Below are 24,656 nucleotides of genomic sequence, written 5' to 3' on the forward strand. Positions count from 1 at the left end.
AAAAATTCAATAAGGAAAACCTGAGATATGAATTGTTAAAGATATAAGTGGAAATAGCGCCAAAAAGCAAAGCACCTATTGGGTGACAATTATCCCAGAACATTGGGTCAAAGGCACGATTGAGGCTAACTATGATGGAAAATAGGTGGGATACACCAAGTAGAGTGGCCTGCAAGGGCCTGAAAGTAGGCAAGTTAAAAAATCTGAAACAAAGTTCTGTGCACAGGACAACCATGAAATTCAGACTGGTGACATGGAACTGCTTGTCGGATAGTTGTTGTGGTTGGTCCCTTTAAAGCTCTGGAGAAAAAATTTAGATAAAGTTCCCAAAATGCTTTGGATGCCAAAATAAAAATAGGAACATACTCCCAATGCCTCTAGGGCTTCAGGGGGAGCACAGCCCAACTCTCAGGGTGTCAGGCAAAGGGTAAAAGCAAAGTCCAGTCCAGACCCAGTTGCCACTGGTTAGCTGGCGTTTTTCACAAAAATGATCTCTTCAGCTTTTTTTATGCCCTGGATACCCCAGCTGCTTATGACCTTTATGTCCTTATACTTGAAGTGGGAGGGGGTCCAACCTCCTCAGGCCTTTTTTCACTGGTCACAGATGCTAAGTGCAGCAGGTTCAGCCTGCCTGTTATCCTTTTACAAGTCTAGAGGTGCTCTCAGGAAGGCTTAGTGAGGGTCTAGTTTTGAAGTGTTCACCAGCCTATTGGTGGGGACAGCTTAAGATAAGCCTAGTTCTTCTCTGATCAATGGAGTAAATGTAGTTCTTTTGAAGTGGTTCATATTTGCTTTAATGCAGACAGACCCAAATGCCACGTGTCAGGGCATTTTCAAGATGGCAAAGGTCTTCATTCACACTAAACGTGGGCTCTGAGTAACCAAAGTTACTTCCTACTCTAACACTAAAAGCCAGTTTGAAGCAGCCACCGTACTCAAAGCATAAATAGAAACGGAAGCCTGGTAGGACAAAAGCAGGGTCCTTCAACAACTAGGCAAGTAACACTCAAGGATTGTGCTGTTATACTCTTTGCTCTCTTTGAAAGGCGCACAACTTGTACATGTGCTTCAGACAGACCTGACACTGAGGGGTATATTTACAAGAACTGCCGCTAACTAGTGTTGGCGTTAGTTAGCAGCAGTTTTCTTAATGCGGCCTATCACCAAAAACTATCATCCTGTAAACAATGTATTTATAATACGTTGCAACAAGGTGATAGTAACACCAAACGGCAGTAAAAGCTGCCGCTAACACTAGTGTTAAGGTAATAACATTTTTGAAGTTAGCGAGAGAAATGTGACGAGAGGCCCATCAGTGGCACAAAAACTCATTTTATTCAGCCCAACATGACTTTTTTTGCCTCTAGACGCAAAAATAGCCCATAGGTCCACCTCCAATAAAAAATAGGAAATAAAACCAATGGAATGTAGAATGGAGTAGCCAAAGCCAAGTGCAGCACAGATCAACAGCCCCTCCAAACCCCTTAATAGCCAGGATGACCAGATAGAGTCCCAGGGGAAGACGAAATGCAGATTGAAGGCTACAGTTATGCAATGAGGTGCATCGCTAGGAAAAAACAGTGATTCATTACTTTTCATAGCGCCCTCCTTGCAATCCCATGGCAGCCAAAACTTTGAAAGTGGGGACAGTCCCCAGGGCCCGAAGGCATCGCTGGGCCTGTGTCTGTGACCTGGAGTGGGAGGCAGAGGTGCGGTGGAATTTCTGGGCTTTGGCGGTAGATATCGAGACATCGGCAATCACCCTTACCTTTTGAGGAAGCCTGGCAGGTCGCATGGAGACACATTGCTGACCTGTGTGAGAAGACCGCCTGGTGCCCCTTGGAGCTGTGAATGGTAGAGGCGCTCCTGCGTACCAATGTAGTAAGGTGTGAGGTCTGCATCGTATACCAGGTGCCACCACTACACCAGGGTGCACATAGGAGATTGCCGATGGTGGGCAAAGCCTCTCTTCATCACAGGCTGGGGGATATTGTGCTTGCCGGGTGCTCTGAAGTGTGAGGCCCCTGAGCTGCACCAAACTTGTGTGGTGGGATCACTGCAACTTCATGCCTAAGGGGGCCCTGTTGCATCATCTGCATCAGGAGGCGGTGACTGCTGTGCCCAGGCTTGTGAAAAACCGCCTGGTTGAGGCTCCTGCTTGCTGAGTCACAGGTTTATAGAAAGTGCAACTCATTGAGCCCCAATGTCAATCTCCAGGTGAAGAGAAAGTGGGACGCTTAGCGGGGAAGGACAGGGGGCGAGTCGGCCCCAAGCCTAGCACCTGTGGGTGACCCACACCATGCCCTAAGCAATCTATGCACTGCGGCTGACCTACATCACCAAGGGCACAGCAAAAGACTGGTGGCGACCCCACTAACTGGCTCAAGTCGCTGGTGGCAGTGGCTGCCAAGGGCATGGGGCCGTTTCTGACCCAGGCACTTGGGTATGCAGCGAGATCTGCCGTTACTTGCTGGGGAACTGGGAACACAGGATCTGGTCACCACTGTTAGAAAATGAGAGGCAACCAGGTGGTGCTGCCTTTCCTTGTCCCCTGTTAGTTTGCTTTTGGCTGCAAGGGGGACTAACCCTTAGTGGACTTCCTCTTACCACAATGCTGCACTGTCTGGTTGTTTCTGCTGCTGTCCTAATCTAAAGCTGCTGATTCCTCTGACCTGGAGGTCAGATGTTCGAGTCCCTCCTCCACCTGCAGGCTCCCGTCTGTCCATCCCGGGCGGTCCATTGGTAGAGCGTCACTGCTCTGCAGGTTAACTGCCCTCCTGTCCCTCTTCTCTGCTGTTCCAGTTCATCTTTCTGCTCTTCTCCGTTACTATTCTGCCTTTGTCTTTTTTATCTCTGCTTAATTTGCCTTTCTTTTTCCTGTGCTTTTTTAAGTTCCTTTTTCCCTATCCTCTCCCTCATTGCTGCTGCAATCCCCCACATCCCTCGTCATGGTGGACGCTGTGCGGCTATGCGCAGCAGGTGTGCCACTGGTGTGCGGAAGGCAAGCCAAAGGCAAGGCCCGTCTGTGTCCGTCCGCCCCTGTACCGTGCCCAGCACCAGAAACCCTGCCTCTCGGACACTCCACCACTACAACGCCAGCACCCTCCTCACACTAAACCCTGGGCACGAGGCCGCCTGACAACAACCATCATCAAAAAATACCCATGCATTCCGCGCCTGCCGAAACTGCAAATGCACCTCCTGCCACATCAGCACATCAGCACCTCTTGCTGCCCAGCTGACACACAGCACACCAGACCAGCTCAACTGCATACTCCTGAACGTGTAGTCCCCCACAAATACCCCACTGAAATCTGGGACATCCTTGATGACATTGCCTTCTTCGTGGAAACCTGGACTAACATCTGCACCGGACCGGACATTGCCATCGCCATCGCCATCCCTGACTGCTTCAAAATCCCCCACAAGGACCACCAGGACCATCCAGAAGGAGGCATTGCCATTGTCTACAAAAGCAAACTCCGACTGACCACGCGCTATATTGACCTAACAGTGAACATGGAACACCTCCACTTCCAGATCCGGACCAACCCCAACTCCAACCTCTGCGGCACCCTCATCTACAGGCCCCCTGGGACAACCCCAGTGACCAGAGCACCAACCCCCTCCTGGGGAAATTCGCCAACATTGGATTCGAGCAGCTAGTCACCGCACCAACCCACATAGCCAGAGACATGCTCCAGCCTGTCTTCTCTGCCAGCGGGAATTTCAACCACAGCCACACCACAGAACTCTACTGAACTGACCATCATTGTGTACATAACACTTTCACCATGCCCACTGTACTTCACCACCATCATCGCCCCCCCCCATTGCAGCTGGATCAAGGCCACAGAAGAACTTCTCGTCAACTCCCGCAGCACCACTACTCCGCCAAAGCATACAGATGCTAAGACCGGAGTGCGCAACCTCCACAGATGGGTATCCAACTGCGCCGACACCCTGGTACCCCTCAAGAAAAGACCAGGCAAACAGCACTCCAAGAAGGCAAACTGGTTTACTCCCGCCTTCTACTAGTCCAGACACACCTGTAGATATCTCAAGAAGAGATGGAGCCACAACAATACCCCTACAATTCACACAACCTTCAAATCCGCCATCAATTTACACCACACAGAGGAAAAGGAATACCATGGATTGATAGGTTTTGTGCAAGTAGGTGTCCCTTCCTGCACAACCTCACTCAACTCCATGGCGCAAGGGTGCCTGCATTGGTGTATGGCAGACATTATGCGTCAAAGTAGGGGAAAAATACAGGGAGGCTCATTCAGCATCCCCTTGAGCCCCTTCTGACAATTTAAAGCTGCAGGTGCATCATTTTCTTGATGTACTTGCAGCGTTAATTTTGCACCACGTTGCGCCGTATTTACAAAGTGATGCATTTAGGCATATGCGAGACCTTGTGAAGCCCTGCGCCACATTATACCTAAGTCAGACATGATGTATGCAGGGTGGGCGTTGACCACGTGTGCCCAGACCTTTTGGTTTCTGTCAATCCATTCATTGGAAACATGTTACATCTTTGAGTTCCTTACACCCAAATGTATATAGGTGTCTTGCATGATTTAGAATGTGTGTGAGTATTGAATGTGCCTGATCTTGGGTTGAGGTTTCTGTTGGGGGTAGCCATAGTCACCTTATATTGCAATCAATTAGGTGTATTTATTTGTGTATTATAAAATGTATAAATAAATGTGTTTTCTTAGTGACCCAAAAAATTATAAAATAATATGTATTGACAAATAATAGATTAATATCATTAAGAATGAGCAATACAATGAATTTAAAAAAAACATATATTGTTGTATTTGAATGTCAAAATAATGTTCAGTTAGATTTTATCTTTGATAAAGAAATATAGGTCTTAGGGGAGTTGTTCTTGCTTCTATTGCAGGGTGGGCATTCCCAAGCAACAAAGCCGCATCGGAATGGCGCAGTGAAGTCCATCAGATTTCACTGAACCAATTCTAGGACTCCACTGCTCAGAACCTTAGGCCTGACTCATGGCAGGCGCAAGGGTGACGCAGTGCCATAGGGATACGCTGGCCACATGCATTGCTGAAGTTGCATCATGCGTGTAACACAAATGCAGCAATGCGTGACTTTAGCGTTGACAGATATGTCAGGATCCCAGATGTATCTGTCATTAACTGAGCCATGGAGCACTGTAAAGTGAATACGGTGCATCCATTGTATCGCAAGAACGGTGCAGTGAAAAGTGTTGCAACACTGTTTTGTCACAGCGATGCAACACTTTTCATAAATGAGGCCCAGCAACGCACCTTATTGATAGTGCACCTTCCTGCCCCTTAGTTTTGTCGCAGGGGAGCGCAGCAACATTCCTTGCAGTGCTGTCCAGCATCAAAACCTCTGAAATGAGGCCCTAAGTGTTTGCAGCAATTTTAATACAAGCTATTTTCTGGTGTTAAAAACTGCCTGTAATTGGACTGGTTAAGATGCTCCGTTCATCACCACCCCCTTTTGTACCGCTTTGTTCGCCATAAGTTGGCAGGGTATGCTCAGACGTGAGTCCCTTGCTCAATTTGCTACTGGATTCAAGCAAGCCTGGCTGAAGACGGCTGAAATGCCAGAAACTGGTCCTAGGAAGCTTGTTTCCGGTCCAGGGTAGGCATGGCTTGGCAGTTCGGGCTGGACTGTTCCCATGAGGCACAGGGTCAAACTGATTTGCATATGGCCATGTCTGAACTGGGGTGGCAGAGTGGGCTAAAGATCGGTGATGGATTAAACCCAGATCTTTTGACTGGGTGTGAGTGTTTGATTGGTTCAGATGCTCCGTCCATCACCACCCCCTTTTGTACTGCTTTGTTCGCCATAAGTTGGTAGGGTATGCTCAGACGTGAGTCCCTTGCTCACTTTGCCACAGGATTCAAGCAAGCCTGGCTGAAGACGGCTGAAATGCCAGAAACCAGTCCTAGGAAGCTTGTTTCTGGTCCAGAGAAGGCAGGGCTTGGCAGTTCGGGCTGGACTGTTCCCATGTGGGACAGGGTCAAACTGATTTGCATATGGCCATGTCTGAACTGGGGTGGCAGAGTGGGCTAAAGAACAGTGATGGATTATACCCAGATCTTTTGACTGGGCTTGAGTGTTTGATTGGTTAAGATGCTCCATCCATCACCACCCCCTTTTGTACCGCTTTGTTCGCCATAAGTTGGCAGGGTATGCTCAGACGTGAGTCCCTTGCTCACTTTGCCACTGGATTCAAGCAAGCCTGTCTGAAGACGGCTGAAATGCCAGAAACCGGGCCTAGGAAGCTTGTTTCCAGTCCAGGGAAGGCATGTCTTGGCAGTTCGGGCTGGACTGTTCCCATGAGGCACAGGGTCAAACTGATTTGCATATGGCCATGTCTGAACTGGGGTGGCAGAGTGGGCTAAAGAACGGTGATGGATTAAACCTAGATCTTTTGACTGGGTGTGAGTGTTTGATTGGTTCAGATGCTCCATCCATCACCACCCCCGTTTGTACCGCTTTGTTGGCCATAAGTTGGCAGGGTATGCTCAGACGTGAGTCCCTTACTCACTTTGTCACTGGATTCAAGCAAGCCTGGCTGAAGATGGCTGAAATGCCAGAAACCGGTCCTAGGAAGCTTGTTTCCAGTCCAGGGAAGGCATGGCTTGGCAGTTCGGGCTGGACTGTTCCCATGAGGCACAGGGTCAAACTGATTTGCATATGGCAATGTCTTAACTGGGGTGGCAGAGTGGTCTAAAGAATGCTGATGGATTAAACCCAGATCTTTTGACTGGGTGTGAGTGTTTGATTGGTTCAGATGCTCTGTCCTAACCACCCCCTTTTGTACCGCTTTGTTCGCCATAAGTTGGCAGGGTATGCTCAGACGTGAGTCCCTTGCTCACTTTGCCACTGGATTCAAGCAAGCCTGGCTGAAGACGGCTGAAATGCCAGAAACCGGTCCTAGGAAGCTTGTTTCCGGTCCAGGGAAGGCATGGCTTGGCAGTTCGGGCTGGACTGTTCCCACAAGGCACAGGGTCAAACTGATTTGCATATGGCCATGTCTGAACTGGGGTGGCAGAGTGGGCTAAAGAACAGTGATGGATGGAACCAAGATATTTTGATTGGGTGTGAGTGTTTGGTTCAGATGCTCCGTCCATCACCACCCCCTTTTGTACCGCTTTGTAATTGGACTGAGCTGCAGTTTTGAGGGGTTATCGCCAGACGGAAATTTCATTGCAAATATAGCGAAGTGGGGTTTGCTGCAGTTTTTGCACGGAAACGCCCACATTGCATCTCACTTTTGTTAAGTTCTGCTAACAGTAGTGGTGATCTTGAAAATGAAAGTTTACGCTGGAAAAGTGCCACTAACTGCAATTAGCGACACTTTGTAAATAAGGCGATATAAAAAAGCAGCCATAACGTCAAAAAATTGATGCTATGGTTGTGTTAAGTTCTTGTGAATATACCCCTGAGTTGATAACAGGAGGGGCAGAGCCTCCAACTTGTATATTCTTCGGAGCATAGAGAAGTAATCTCTGCCCATTCTGGTGAGCGTATTGTGGCCTCCTGGGATTAATTCCACACCTCATGCAAGGCTGAGCACTGGCTGGAATTAGAAGATGGGGAACTGATGCAAATTTTACATCTGAAAGCTTAGTAGGGAAAGAACATATTTTTAAAAGTTAATTTTCCTTAAAATGTATTCAAATTTGACTTCACAGTTACATTGGATTTTTTATAACTATTAGAACTAGTGGTGTAATTATTTGTCTAGCTGATCCCTTTTTTGAGTTAGCAGTATTGCAATATTAATCTGCACTCTGTTTTTTTACATAGCACAGCTAGGTCTTCCATGGTGGAAAATTATGTTTGGGTATTGTCACTTTTCTACATGCCCCACTTTTTAATACAATGCACCTTACCCTGTGGGCTACAAGACACACATAGGAGTGATTTACTGATATTTAAATGGGAGGATGCTCTCTGAAAAATGGTTATGTAACAGGTTGCACTGGGACAGTGCTAAGGATTTTAACTTCTTTAAATCTTCTTTTGTATTAGCATTTTTAAACCTCTCTCTGTACCTCCTGTGCTGTATTGCTGATTGTGCAGAGGGCATAGGGCACGTTCACATCACTTCTGGCATAGGACTTCCGGGTAGGCAGCATTAAAAAATGTTTTCCCTGGTTGCCTATTTAAATCAATGCAGGTGCAGAGGCGTTAAAGACACACCTAAGGATAGCCTGTCTGTGCTTGTCCGCATACGGGTGGGGCCAGGATCCAGGGACCAGAGACCCTGGTGTCCCCCAAGCAGCTCCTAAAGTCTATAATTCACTGGCCCTCCACAATTCAAGGTCCACACTCAATGACTTATGTCAGAATTCCACTCTGGAGGCACATCAATTCCTTTGCACATGTTGTCAGTTCAAATGGGACGACCTATCCTCCTCCTAAGGCGGTGCCAGTCTCCCCTAACCAGGATGCGGCTTTCCAGCCCAGGGCTAAGGATCTAGCTGTCTCGCCCCCTCTCAAAATTCTCAGGTGTTTCAATTTAAATTGTTGCTCCCTCTCAAAAAATCAGAGTCATTTATTTAATTTCCTTTGTGATATGGACCCTGATATAATCTTCTTAACTGAAACGTGGCTCCATGATGGCTCCTCACCTGATATCATTTCTGCTCTCACTGCTAATTTTGCTCTTATGGGGATAAGTAGACCACACAGAATAGGTGGAGGCATTGCCATTATTTACAAAAAAGATTACAAATGCAATATTGAAGACCTACAAATCCCTTATTGCAAGGTTCTTCCTTTTTCTCTTCTTCTCTTGCCTAAATTCACCCTTTCAGGGGCCCTTATTTACCGTTCCCCAGGGCCTCCTAGTAATTGGTGCGCATTTTGCCAGATTATCTGGCGCCACACATTTTACAGACAGCTAATTTTACTTTGTTTGGAGACATTAATTTGCATCTTGAGGACCCCAAAAATAAGCTATACTTAACCCTCATGGATGATTTGGGATCACTTAATCTTTCTCTTCTGAACTCTGTCCCCATCCACACTGCGGGTCATCTTTTGGACCCCATCTTCTCCGACCTCTACTCCCTTTCCATCGACCCCATTCCAACTTTGTTGGACTGATCATTACGTAGTACCTTTTGATATCACAGTTTCCATCTCTTCCTTTCCTTGCTCGGCATGACAAAATACTTACAGGCATTGGGCTACATTGGACATAATGGAATTAAAGAAACAACTTTTACATACCATCCCTGCCCCAGTTCCTACACTGGATACTGATCAAACTGCTGTACATCAGTGGCGTGAAATGGCCATGGATTCAATTCTGCTTCGATCATCTAAAACACAAGGCAAAATGTGTCCTCTGGCACCCTAGTTTAATGATACCCTTCGCTCAAAAAAAAAGGGATGTAAATCCCTCGAAAGGAGTTGGAGGAAGCATTATGCACCCAATGCCAAGTCTGAATATGTAGCTGCCTCAAAAAACTATCATGCCTCTTGCATATCTCCACGGGCAGACTACTATTCAGAATTGATTGCCAACGCCCAATACTGTCAAAAAGACTCCGTTTAAAGTAGTAAATGATCTGTCCGCAGCTAGCACGTTCACACCACCCCTCCCTATCTCAACAACAGTGTGACTAACTTGCCTCCTTTTTTCTAAGCAAAGTTGAGCAAATTCATCTGCAATTAGAAGCCAATGCTTTTATGTTGGTGACACCGTCAATCGCTGACATCCAACCACTTGAGCCACTGGTCCTACATCCCATGGGCAGTCAACCCACAGTTAAGTCACCATTTGGATCTAGCACTACTGCAAAATGTACTGGCTACCATCAGGTCTAGCTCCCGGCTTGATCCCAAAGTCCTTATTCTGGGAAATAACCCAGAAATGTGGGGAGTTAACCACTGGCCCGGCATACTGGGGCCTTTACCCATGCCGGTTGATAAGATTAAGAATATTGGCTTCATCATTGATAAAAATCTCTCCCTTAAGCCGCACGTCTCCAAGCTTACAGCCTCTTGCTTTTCCATTCTTAAATGGCTCAAGAAAATCCATTGGCTGATTCCTCTAAGTACCCAGAGAACAGTGATAAAGGCCCTGGTAATGTTCAGATTGGACTAGGAATGTACTGTATCTGGGTGCTGATAAAACCTTGATTTATCACTTGCACATCATCCAGAACGTGGCCACCCGCCTTCTTTTCGGGCTGCCGAGATATGCTTCCATCTCTCCCTTGCTCCACAAATTACATTGGCTGAATGTTGCCAAACGGATCAAATTCAAGACCTTATGATACATATTTCAAGTTAGATATGGTCTCACACCTTCTTATATCCAAGATCTGGTGTCTTCTGATGTCCCTACTTGATCGCTGAGATCAGCTAACCTCGCACTGTTTACCACGCCTAGGTTTCATAGAGCTCGTTTAAACAGGTGCTCATTCTTCTTTTTAGGACCGAAACTCTAGAATTCTCTTCTGGTAGCTCTTACGAACTGTAACTCATTGCTTACTTCCCATAAGAATCTAAAAAACAGATTATCCAACTGCCCTGCCTGAGCTCTTTGTCACCTGGTTATGTTCCTGTGTCTCTTGCATGATTTAGCATCTCAGCTTACCCTCTGCCTCTAGCGCCAGGAGACCCTTTTGGCAGGCTGCAATAGTAGGTCTGAAGCCACATTTTCCTTGTAACACTAGTGGATGGCGCAATAGGTGTTGCAGTCCACAGGTGGCAATTAACTAACTTTTCCATTCCTTTGGTGCGGTTTCCTCACCATATACTTTGATATTATAGGAAAGTTAAATACACTGATCTGGAATAAGCTAATAGCTACATGTTTAAAGAGGTCAGAGCACGTATCCTTGGCACTGGACAGAAGAGCCCCATTATACACCAGCAATAAAATTCAGCAAACTCCGGAGGTTACACAAAAAGGGAATTTTGGGAGGCACTTTCTAAAATTGAGACATTTTAAATGCTTTTTTAAAGCAATTATCAGATCGCAATTTTTGTAGAGTGTCACTTTGTAGAGTGACAGGTTAACTATGCCTAAAAATTAACCTCCTGCAAATAAAGGTATGCAAATCTTTCTGTCACAAATTTATTGGGAAGGGGCAAGTGACCAAGCTCATACTTTTTAAGCCACGTCTTTGTGGAACGTAAGCTTTCCGTAAGAGAAGAAAGAGAGGAAGAACTAATTTGCCAGTCACATGATTGCATGGTCTCTCCTCTCAGGCACAATCAATTGATTTCTATATGTAGCAAAGCCGTAACTGGCAAGTTTTCAGTTGGACGATGTGTGGCATATCCCCTTTTTCAATGTCCTTATGTGTGACATTGCAAATCCTTTTGTGCGACATTTTGTGCGACTTTTTATGACTAAATCTTAGTGGTAATTTCCATATAAAAAGGAAAAACACAATTTAGCGTCTAGAAATGGTCTTACACCAGTACCATGTATATGCTTCCACATAACTTATACAGTTGTCCTTCCTTTCTTTGAGACAGTGTGAACATTAGCAGGGTAAAATTGAGCAGTGGGTGAAACAGTTACTGCTGAGATTTTGTGCAAACTTCTAAATGACCATTTCACAATCGTGAATGTGGACAGTGCGAGACATTACTCCATAGGAGCGATCAGTTGAAGTTTCCCCAGAAGCTTGAAAAATGCCTACAACAGATGGGGCAGTTGTCGAGTAGGCCATAAACTCCTCAAAACAAAAAGACAAATTTCAAGGGGCTGAGGGACTGTCTAACTTACTGGCAGCTGGCACCCAGTGTAACCACTTGAGCTCTGATTGTCCTTCTCTCACTTGCACAGACAGAGCAAGGATGCACCCGGGTATCTCACTACTAAAATTGAAACGCATACCGGAAAAACACATAGAAGTTTCTAATTTTCAAAATATGTTGAGTTGTTGTTTTATTAATTTTTAGGTTTCTTTTTTTTAACTTAATAGTATGAGAATGAGAATAAACTTAGAATTCGGAAATAAAACAAAGAACCCCACACAACGACTTACTCAAAATCTCCTAGCTTCTTTCAACCACCTGCAAACTGAAGCCTAATTCAATGGATTGTGAATGACAGGAGCTTGGTGTTTTTTTTCCCTGACTGACCACTTACTTTTCATAGTCTCTCACTCTCCTTCGGCGCACAGATACTGGTGACAGCTCATAGGTGACGCTGCATCTGTTGAGAAAGCCCCGTTTCCTAGAGAGAAGGATGGGTGGTGGGGACTGCAGCAACATGCTCATAGCATGTAACTCCTGACAGTCGCCTGTCCTCAAACGCGTGTAAGCTAGAAGCAGTGGCAGGAGTGAAATACTGTCTCGGTCAAGAAACTCAGTTCGTGTTCCTGGGGATTTGCTTGCCCTGGCACTTCAGAAGGCACTACAGGCTGAGCTCAGAGGGGCTTTGAAATCACGTGACATTTAATTTCATTGTGGGTATAAGTGCCAGTAACCGTTACTCTAAGGGATGATAAGTGGCATTTGCAAGCTGCAAACAAGTGAGGAGGATTTTTAATGGTGCATGCTAATAGCCAAAGAGGCAAAGTACACTGCGTGAAAGTCAGAATGAGATCAGCATATTTTTTCACATATTTATGCTAGAGCCTGCTTTTTCTTCAATCAACACTGAGATGTTTGTTCAGTGGTTGCTCATGATGGGCTAGAAAGACAAAGCAACCATTTCATCAAAGTTCTCAAGATAAATAACACATATTTATGGAATATATGACATTACAATGCAAACAATTGCAATGCATACTTTTACAATATGATTTTTACATGACAACTACCATTACATTACATGATTTTACAACACATGCCATCACAACACATTTTTAAAAGCTACCAATACAAAGCCTTCCATTACAATGCATACCATTACAACGCATAATACTTTTAGGCAACGGTAGGATAAGTGTTGGATAGTGTAGGGGTAAAAATTACTATTCTCACTCAAGTGAGTGCAACAGTAGGGTAAGGGTTGGATAGTGTAGGGATAAAATTCCTATTCCCACTTCAGTGAGTGCAACAGTATGGAAAGTGTTGGATAGTGTAGGGGTAAAAATTATTATTCCTATTTACCTCAAAACCCAAACCCACCCTAAAACTAAAAAATCTCTATTACTTACCTTATACTGCGTTATAATGGCATGCGTTGTAATGGTATGCATTGTAATGACATGCGTTGTAATGACATGTGATGTAAAGGCAGTTGCGTTGTAACAGCTGCGTTGTTAAAGCAGTGCGATGTAATGACTGCGTTGTGATAGATGTTTCCCATATGTATGCCTAGGTGAAATCATAACTAGGCCAGTGAAATCTGTAAAGTGCTTAAAATAAATATTACGAAAAGTTTGCCAAATTCGTTGAAAAATTCACATTTCATGTAAATTGAACATGCACTTCGCATAAAAAAAAGTCTCCCGAGATAACAGCAGGAGAATGGGTCACACAGAAGATGTCTCACTAAGATTTTTTCTCCTCAAACCAGTCTCCTGCCCGTTTCTCACCAAACCTTTTATCTTTTATATAGGTTGGTCACACGGGTAAAAAGTGAGACGAGATTCAAGCAAATTAGATTTTGGTACATAGGCATACTTTTGCAAAATGTTAATGAGAATTTACAAGACTATTGTTATTTTGATTTTTGCCATGTATTTGAGGAAATAGCTAACCCTGGGCGTAGGACTACGCTACGCTCGTGGAGTGTGCATAGTTTGCGCAGCTATGCGCTACGCGAATTGCACGTAGCACAGTGGAAAAACACGTAGAGTAGCAGGCATTTTTTGCTTTCTCACGCTCCTCAAAGTCAAGTTGACGACTGCGAACAAACACAATAACATCCCAGCAAGACTTTTTCCTCGTTCGCGATCAGCAACATCAAGTAGCCGAATGCGAGCGTGGAAAATAAACCTCCCCGCGAAATTCTCAACGCGGGGAGGTCAGGTTTCTCATTGCGAGTGTCTCATTGCGAGTGGTCACGTATGCTTGCGACCGCTCGCAATGAGAAACTACTAGTCCGCGTTGAGAAAGCTGCCGCTCGAGTACAAATCTACTCGAGCCGTAGAAAACGACTGCTTGCACTGTGCAAGATGCGGTTTGCAATGTTTGCACAGTGCGGACAAGCATCTGGCACAGTGCAATCAGTGCGAACAGCATTTTCCCTACCGCACTACACAGTTCGCATAGCTTGCGTAGTGCACTTTGCGTAGCTACACGTAGCGCTACTACGCAAACTACGCCCAGGGTTAGAAATAGCCCTACAATACACTCTTGAAACACACTCGCCATTTTCCTCCACTCTCTTGCTTAATGTTTGTTATACTCATTTTGTACACATTGAAGCCCTATGACTTTAGTTAGGAAAGTACCATTGCTAGCACCCTTTCTCTCAAAATTGTTCAGGCACATTTGCATTTCAGAGTCATAGAAAGGTAGCATGGGTTAGGAGTGAAAATCTGGTATATTTCTTGTCATGTTCCAGTAAGGTTAGTAGTTATTGTGTGCCATACTTTACCATTGAATACAGTTTCTCACAGGGACTTGCAGTGAATGAAGACTATGTTTTAAATATATATATTACCTACTGCGGTCGCCAGTAGGCAATCATAGTTAGGGCCCAGTTTCCATAGAAAGAGCGTTTTTTTTCATTTGCCCATATCTTTGGCGTTGTTTGATGAATCTTCGTGAAAATTTCGAAACAAATACGTCACTCACTTCAGCTGCTGTGCTTAAAGTTTTGGCGTGAGCCACCAAGCGGGGGCTGAGAAAAAGGAGTCCCAAAATGCTTTTTTTCCATATGAATTTCCACTGGAAACTTTAGACACAGCTACAGGACAGACTGCTGAACGGAATTACACCAAATTTGTCAAAAAGGTATCTCTTGGTCCAGAAAGCACTTGTTTTGTTAAATGGTATAAATCTGTTTAGGAGTATTTGAGAAATGTAAAGATTTCTCAGATATACAACTGTGGCCACGGTGGATCCGCAAACCTTCCCGATCTCGTGCCTGAGATCTGATTGGCTGTCAACACTTCAAACCAGGAAGTGTTGGCAGCCATTTTGTGACTCGGTTGAACCAAGTCACAAGCAAAAATGTAAACAAAAAAGAAAAGGGGGCACAGTAGAAACAACTTGACCCCCTAGGCCTGTTCAGGGACCCGAAGGGCCAAGAAAAAGATTTTTTTAAATTTCATCAGGATTTATGGTGGATCTGTGAATCCCACAAGAACATTTTTTGAAAACAAAGCGCTGGTTCACGCACTTTGTTTACTTTAGGCCTCCGGGTGGGCCAAGTCCTGGTGTCGTAAATTGACAATGATTAAGTTAGCATTCGCTGAAGCTAATGCGTTTTTCATTGTTATGTTGCCCGTTTTCTGAGGCCATTTTGTATTACTATCGACCATTTTGTATGCCTTTCATTACCTCGAGCTCACCATGTGCTTTGTCCTACCTCTCTGATTACTTGCTCATACATTCTGCCTAGCAACAAGTTATTTTTAGCTTTCTATCAAATATGCGCATTCTCTATCGAGCCACATCTGTTTCTGATAAACCGCTGTCGAGATGTGTTTACCCCAAACTGATTAAACCGTTAGCTCCTCCCATTTGTTGAATGTGCGCTGAAAATGCCCTTATATGTACATAAATTTGTCTTGTGTTTGTGCCGCCTATTTTCCTAACCCCTGTGTGGGTATAAAAAGACCATGTGCCTTCCGTTCAGAGTGCTACTTCATGCATTTCCAAAGGGTATTGTCTGAATGTAGTTCCACCCCAATGGGTCTGGATAAACTTTGTCTTTTCTATTCCAGTTTCAGTGCCAACTTCTATTCTAAGGTTTACAGGTTTTAGCAGCATGACTAGGCCTTGCTGAAAGTGGATACTACACTGGGGCAATTAAAAGTAAAGATGCAGGGGCCCGCACAGGACCCTAAAGTCCTGGGGACCACGAAGTCCCCAGGGCTATTTGTTTGAAGTGCGGTGAGGTTCCGTGACGATTTTACTCGTGTTTGTAACATTGTCGTAAATACATAATTTTGGTATCAGTGGACCGCAAATGATCCATTTAGTATATCCTGGTGTTTTCGCTATGCTACGAGCAAGAGCACTCCAGTTACAAACACATTTCTGTTCTACCCATGGTATCCATCTTAGAACACGGAAGCCATTTTGTATTCCTTGCCCTCACATAGTCAATGGACACACAATGACCTCTTTTCATTTAAGGACACGTAGGCTTTAGCCGGCGATTCACCTTGCGAGTGACACGTGCACCTTAGGCCAGCAACGCTGTGGCAGCATGACTCGGCAAGAGCTGCCTCCCCAGCCTGAGGCCAGTCCTGCTATACTGGTTCTTGTGTTCGTTGGCCTGATCATGATTAGGCGGCCGAAGCTGGTAACCGTGCCCATTTACGACCCACAAACATCTCTTATCCTGTCTTTCTATCTTCCACACCTGGCTCTGCTCCTTTCCTTCTGGGCCTTTATTAGGGGGAGGTAACGAAATTTACGATGAGGCGGTCCGGGTCTTGAATGAAGAACTGACATGGGATTATGATGGACTAGTGGGAACCCCTCATTCGTAATGTTTTGACATCAGATACTGTTGACGATTCCTGTGCAAACGCCAAATATTTATTGTTTAAGACACGAATGTTTAGAACTGTGGTAACATGTAAAGAATTTGCCCCGAGCAGAATATTTAGTATATAAGGAACAACCCTCTTTGTACAAATTGAACAGGCTCCTAGACACTGCCCGTGTGCAGTTTCTGTGACTTCTGTGTCCCTGCAGTAATAAACCTTTGGTCTTTGACGCCACCATCGAGAAGCCCGTGTTTCTGTTTGTTTGTGCACCGAGACAGGTTGAACTCCGGGGTCTTCGGGTGTTGTCCCTGACACCTCTGGACGGAACCAAAAAGTCCAGAACTCCAGCGGGGGCCACATAGCCCCCTCGCAGACCCAGGGATCGCCACCTTCCTGGGTCTTTATTTTATTATAATGCGAAGTGGGGCTCCAGCCCCCAGGCAGCACCAGGGATGGTCACCTTCCTTGGGCAAATTTTGTGAAATATGGGGGGGCGGCATGGCCCCCTGCATCCACAAGGACTGTCATCTCCCCAGGGCTATATTGAAATAAGCTGCTTTGATGGCTCCAGCCCCCCATGCAGCCTCAGAGATGGTCACCTCCCCAGGCTAATTTTGTGAAATGTGAGAGGGGGGGGCTGTGTTGCCCCCTTGCAACCATGGGGACCACCACCTCCCCAGGGCTATATTGAAATAAGATGCATGGGGACTCCGGCCCCCCATGCAACCCCTGGGACCACCACCTTCGGGGCTAATATACTAAAATGCATAGGCCACATGCCACCCGCTGCCCCGGGGACCATCACCTCCCTGGGGCTTGTGGGTTCTGTTGAGGGTTTTCATGTATGCAGGAAGTACGGCGCCTTAACTGGTAACGTTGGGTATTTAGGTGAAAAGCAACAGTGATGGAATGGTGCTACAAGGTCAGAGGAGACCCCAAGGTAGACACAATTGAATGGTTCTTTTTCAAAAATTGTATTGGACCTTCCTTTCTGGAAGGGTGACATCAAAGAAAACAACCAGCTGACATGTGTTTCGTCATAAGGGCAAAGCGCCCGTGACTCTTCAGGGCTGTAAATAGTCAATGGGTAAGGGTCCGTGTAGCAGGTGATAATTCCGACCCGGGGTCTAGGGTATAGGTAAAGTAACAGCGAGGGTGTGTCAGTGTAGACACAGGGGGGACGGGCGGGTGCATCCGTCCAACCAGCAAACTGCCTGTGCTGATAATTATCACCAGCTACCCGGACCGGGGGATAGGATCCCCAGAGCAGAAAATGCCCGTGAAGGGGGCTAATAGGCCCCCTCTCTTGAAAAAAAAATGAAATAGTGGCCAGGCCTGGGGGTATAGGGTCCCCAGGGCCGAAGTCAGCCTGGTGAGGGGTCCGCACAGCCCGCCTCCACTTTAAAATTGAATAATAAACAGAGGCCCAACCCTGGGGATGCGGTCCCCAGGGCCAAAATTGGCCTTAGGAGTGTGGCCGCATGCCCCCCCTATTTCATTTAATGAAAGAGATATAATAATGGGTCAGGCCCCGGGGGACAGGGTCCCTGGGGCCAAAAAGGAACAAGGGAAGGGGGGCCACACATCCCCTCTTCCTCCAGTAAAAAAAATAGAAATCTGCAACTTGCCAGGGGCCTCGCCCCTATCTCCACAAATGTGCCTCCTGGCGCGCGCTTGGTTGGAGGATTATGTCCCTGTCGCTGCTGAGGGAACTGGGGGGACAACTAGCCCACCTGTTACCTCCAGTAAGCCCCATACTGTGGCATTGCTGAGAGGTGGTCGTTGGCCATGCCCCTTGTTCCACCACTCTGCAAACACGCCTCTTGGTGCACTGCTGGTTGGGTGTTAAGGTCCCTTTGACTCCTGAGGGCCTCAGGACTAAAGTGGACCTCATCCCCAGGCACGTTTCCAGAGTGGTGGAAAAAGGGGGCATGGCCTCTGAACATCTCTCAGCAATGGGACTTACTGGAGGTAACAGGAAGGCTAGTTGGCACCCAAGGAACCTCCGGAGCCAAGGGGACTTCATCCCCCAAATAGTAGTGCACCAGGAGGCACATTTGCAGAGTGGAAAAAAAGAGGGCTTGGCCACAGAAAACCTCTCAGCAAACCCACTGTGTGGGACTTGCTGGAAGTAACAGGAGGTGTAGTTGACCCCCTTAAAACCCTCAATAGTCAAGGAAACTTTATCCATCTACTAGTAAGGCATCAGGAGGTGCGTTTGAAGAGTGGTGGATAAAGGATGTGTGGCCTGCTATCAGATCTCAGCAATCCTGCTATATTGGACTTACTGGAGGTAATAGGAGAGATAGCTGACCCCAAAGTACATCCTTGGGGACCAACTACCCCTCCTGTTACCTCCAGAAAGTCCCACACAGCAGGACTGCTGAGAAGTTGTCAGAGGCATTGCCCCCTTTCTCCACCACTCATGGCACACTACTAGTTGTGGGATAATGTCCCCTTTGCTCCAAGGGGACCTTGGGGGCCTAGAAACCCTCCTGGTACACCTGCAAGTCCCACGCTGCGGAATTCCTGAGAGCTGGTCGGAGCTCCAGCCCCCTTTCTCCAGCACTCTGCAGACGTGATTGCTAGTTAAGAAACCCTGGATATTCACTAAAAAACACAAAGGTTACAGGGACATCATAGTTAGGAATTAGCATTTAAAAAACCATAGCACTTAACTGAAAAAAAAAGGTTACAGGGACGTTATAGTTAGCAAATAGAATTTAAAAATCCTTAGAAATTCACTAAAAACAAAGGTTACATGGACTTTATAGTTAGGCAGACATATCACGTGTGTAAAACCATAGAACTTCAGCCAATATAGTTACCTGAGTTAACTATAACTTGCGCCCACCCCACCCCCCAGCAATGCAATGATTCTGACCTCACATATTTCATCACTCATTACATGGTCAGTTACATCACTAATGACATCTCAAATTTCTTTGTATCTCTGTCATTTAACTATGTGAACAGGACACTGGCCTTATCATGAATGGACCGCTAATTGGAGCAATAGATATTGCAAAAAAAACAACAGTTGATGGACAGAATGCAGAACAATGTCATACATTCACCCCAATACAGAGATGTGGGACTAAATCCATCGTATTTTTTGCTCATGCCATTCCAGTTTGAACCCTGCCATATGCAAATCAGTATTGACCCTGTGCCTCATGGGAACAGTCCAGCCCGAATTGCCAAGCCAGGTCCTCCCTGGACTGGAAACAAGCATCCTAGGACCGGTTTCGGGGTTTCACTCCTCTTCAGCCAGGATAGCTTGCTTCCAGTGTCATGGAGAGCACGGGACCCACGTCTGGGCATTCCCGTCCCACTCGGGGTGACAAATGTAAAACCAACAGTTGATGGACAGAATGCAGAACAATGTCATACATTCACCCCATACAGAGATCTGGGCCTAAATCCATAGTTGTTTTGCTCACCATGCCATTCCAGTTTGAACCCAGCCATATGCAAATCAGTCTTGACCCTGTACCTCATGGGAACAGTCCAGCCAGAACTGTCAAGCCAGGTCCTCCCTGTACTGGAAACAAGCATCCTAGGACCGGTTTCAGGGTATCACCCCTCTTCAGCCAGGATAGCTTGATTCCAGTGGCATGGAGAGCACAGGACCCACATCTGGGCATACCCGTCCCACACGGGGTGATAAATGCAAAAACAACAGTTGATGAACAGAATGCAGAACAATGTCATACATTCACCTCAGTACGGAGATCTAGGCCTAAATCCATTGTTTTTTTGCTCACCATGCCATTCCAGTTTGAACCCAGCCATATTCAAATCAGTCTTGACCCTCTCCCTCATGGGAACAGTCCAGCCCGAACTGCCAAACCAGGTCCTCCCTGGACTAGAAACAAGCATCCTAGGACCTGTTTCGGAGTTTCGCCCCTCTTCAGCCAGGATAGCTTGATTCGAGTTGCATGGAATATAATATGACTCAGCTGGGTCAGAATTCTTCAGGTAAGTTAAACTCACGTATTAGGGACTCGTAATTAGGGCCTATAACCGTATGCTTATATTTGGGAACAAATTCCGGAGATTTTGGAGATGGATCTACAGCAAAATCTCCCAAATTCTGAAAGCACCCTCACATATATTTCCAATTACCTCAAACATTTCATTGCGTCTGTCAATCACCATTTATTCTTGTCACTGTCGTTTTAAAAAGGCATATTTTCACTTCCTAAGATATGTCATGTTTGCATTGTAATCTCTTTTTCCTTCCTATTACAACATATGCTCCCATCTGGACAGAGATTAAGTCGTTGCCATCCTCTTCATTTAGGTTGATGTCATTTTTTGACATAGGCATTCACGCTCATTGGGGACCAAGATGACAAATCACAGCCAGAAGAGGATGGATTTGAATTAAGAAAAGTGGAACACAATGAGTTATTCCTTTCTATTTTGTCGTTTATTATAAAGCAAAGCAATAAAGCAAGATGTTTTCTAGTTAGGTAGAGGCAGAACATAGTTAACCATGGATAAGGAAATATTTGCATTGTGCATTTGGAAAAATATTTTCCAACTGAAGTCGATTTCTGAGGTTCCATTTGTTCAAATGCAGTTTCTAAATGTGAAGCACAGCAGCCTCTCATGATATAAAGGCACATAGGGCCATATGTATCAAGCTAATCGAATGCTAATTAGCAAAATGGTATGTATGTAACATGTTTGATGCAAAATAAGGAATCACACATTTTGCTATTCCTTATTTTGCGATTGCACTTAAGGAATCGCAAAATTTGCGATTCCTTAAATGCAATGTATCAAAGAAATATTCATGCAAAAATGCTAATAAGGATTCGCAGATTACCACCAACTTCTAGTTGGTGGTAAGTTGCAAATTCTTTTAAAAATGAAATTTATTTAAATTCCAAAGGTGCCATATGACGCTCATACATGCCCTAGGGCATGCATGTGCGCCATATGCCCCCAAATGTCATTTTCAGGGGTGCAGCAGGGTGTTATTGAGACACCCCTGCACCCTTGAAAAAATTCCTAATTTGCGATTAGCTAATTGCTAATCGCAAATTGCCTCTTCATTCCTATGGGCCTACTGGCCCATAGAAATGAATGGGTAATTTGCGATTAGCAATTTGCTAATCGCAAATTAGGAATGGTAAGGAATCGCTAATAAAAAGCGATTTTGTACATACATACCGTTTTGCGAATTCTAAATAGCGATTCCTTAAAAATCGCTATTTGGAATTCGCAAAACGGAACTGTGATACATATGGCCCCTAATGTTGGCAACATGTTTAGAGTGTGCATGTGTGTTTAATATACATATGGATCAATTAAAAATAGTGTCTACTATAACTGCTTTTAATATTTGTCCGTGCAGAGAAGTATTTTACGAAATGGGCTCACAAGGCCGCAGTTCAGAAACTATAAACTTGTGTAAAAACGATAAGGCAATTTCATTTGCACGATGTTAGCTATTAGAAATTGGGTAAATAGTATTTGAACGAAGGAAAATATTTTACAACATACTCCACCTATTTTTCTCCACGTTTCAAATGTGAAAACTGTGCCTACGTGTGAGGTGATACTACTGTGTTCAATACTTTGAATACCAGTAAGAACTGTTGCTCTATTTTAAAAAGGGTTCATTGTAAAAGTCTTATTCAAATGGTTCATAAGCAAAAACGTGTGGTATGAACGTTTAGCTATGGTTCCACAATTATTTTCTTATTTTCTTCTTTTGCGCAAAAATATTTGTGTCATATTGACGGCTTCAAAATAACTTGCTGCATTCTGTATTCCACGAACACAATATTGCATTTTTACTTGTGTTTGCAGCAGTTTCTGTAATACACTCCCAGCTGCTTAAACTGACAATTGACCTTATTGTTTGGAACTATTAAGAGGCACTGCTGCTTTAGTGACAAGACTATAACAAGGTCAGACCTCCAAATCAAGTGGTTTGGGACTTGATGCTCTCAGGCAACACATGTCGAGAACAAAAGGGTACTCAGTCTTGCCCGGTTGCTAAATCCTGAACTAACAGCGTGCTCTATTTCGAGAGCGCTAAGCGCGTGGGAAATATAGATAAAAAGTTCCATCTCTGGTAAAAACGAAAGCTTCCTCACACGGCCGCCTTTTATACCCTCTAAAGGCTACGCCCTTTTTTGGTCAGCTGTGCACCTTCGAAGCACTATTTCCGCTAGGTGAAGACCAGACAACATGTTTAAGTTATAGTCACTGAACCTAATGGTGTTTTCAGCCGAGAGCCAGGACAGGCGTGCGTTATTGTTTATGTAGATGATTACTATGGAAAGCCTCATTTAACAACTTCCAGTTTACAGTTTACCGCAAAGTTCTCACCACAGGCCTTCTCAAATGAAACAGATCTTCCACTCATTCAACGATTACTACTTGAGGCGGTAGTACGACACACATTCCAGTACATTAGAATCAGCTGTAGCAGAACGTTCTGGTTTATGTATTTACTTGAGGAATAAGATTGAGGACATAATGCCAGTCCCTTCCAGGTACATACACACATGTGTACTGGCATGCCATTATCCACTGTTGTGAATGGCCCGGAGAGTTTAAACAAGGCACAGAAGCCCGTTGGAGTACACATTCATTTACTAATGTGATTGCTTTGACTTTCTGATTAAAATATACTAATCCATGCATATCACTGTTCAGTGGTTTATCCTAAATTTGAAAACACCTCCTTGCAAATTCGTTGTCTGAAGTATGACTCAAATTGGGAAACATCAAAACATATTTAATCTGGTGTTTTGCTTGTCAGCCTTTTTGGGTCTGGCTTGAGAGCACAGCTATCTTAAGATGTGTCCTTAATAAAATGAAAATATATTTCATCTGGTCTCTTGCTTGTCTGTCTTTTTAGGTCTAGCTTGAGAGCAATCCATAAAAAAACATAGAGTGGGCTTTGGCTCCACTCCCCAAAAAATTAATTTCTCTCTATATATCATTAGCCCTTTAGTGTATCTTTCTGCCTTCCGGAAGGTGTTCCTACTTGAATGAATACAGGGCTTTATTCCATCTGTCATCTGTCTGTCAATGCTCAGTCATCCTGCTATTGGTCATAGTCACTTCATTGTATTCTATATGCATTCTGTAATGAAAGCAATGTTTTTCTATAGGGTAGTGTTGAGTGCGATAACAGCATTTGTGATTGAATTTCCCTACATGTGTTATTATATTAAAGCCAAATCTATTGGCTTTGCCAGGGCTTGTTGGAATAAGCTTGGATTCACAGTGTACTTCACAGTATTTTCCCAAACTTTTCTATACAATGTAACAAAAATAATGGAAAGCATGATAACTGGCATCTTTGGCATGGTTTCCTCTCTCTTTTTGCATCTAACTCCTGTATGTTTGATGTTATGCTGGACTTCCGTTTTGCTGGTTTAGGTACACAGGGCACTTTACTTTAGTGGGCACTGTAGATCAGTGAAAAAGTTCAATGTCTCCCTGTGTAAATTCTGATTCTGATTGGTTCTCTATGATTGACATATTTGATTTACTGATATGTTCCTCGTTAAGTGCACTTGGTGTGCCCAGGGCCTGTAAATCAAATGTTATTAGTTGGTCTGCAGCACTGGTTGGGCCACTCACTGAAGTAACCCTGTAAGCTTGTCTCAGGAATGCCATTGCAGTACCCGTGAGTGCAGTTTGAAACTGCCATGTCGATCTGGAAAGTAAACTCACTTGCCAGGCCCTAACCTTCCCTTTTACTACATGTAATGCATCCCTAAAATAGGCCCAAGGTACCCCCATGGGCAGGGTGCAGTGTATGTGAAAGGTAGGGCATGTACTGGTGTGTTTTACATGTTCTGATAGTGAAATATGCAAATTTCGTTTTTCACTATTGTAAGGACTATCTCTCCCATAGGGTATCATTGGAGCTGCCTTGAACCATTTCACAAGTGTAACCTTCAATTGAGAACAGCTAGAGATTTGTAGTTTGGACTCACCTAGTCACACAAAGGGAGGTGAGGTGTACCCTCCATAACCCGATTGCCCATCAGCAGGCTGAGGAGCCTT

The sequence above is a fragment of the Lissotriton helveticus genome, chromosome 1_1 (assembly GCF_964261635.1).
Source record: "Lissotriton helveticus chromosome 1_1, aLisHel1.1, whole genome shotgun sequence".
NCBI lineage: Eukaryota > Metazoa > Chordata > Amphibia > Caudata > Salamandridae > Lissotriton > Lissotriton helveticus.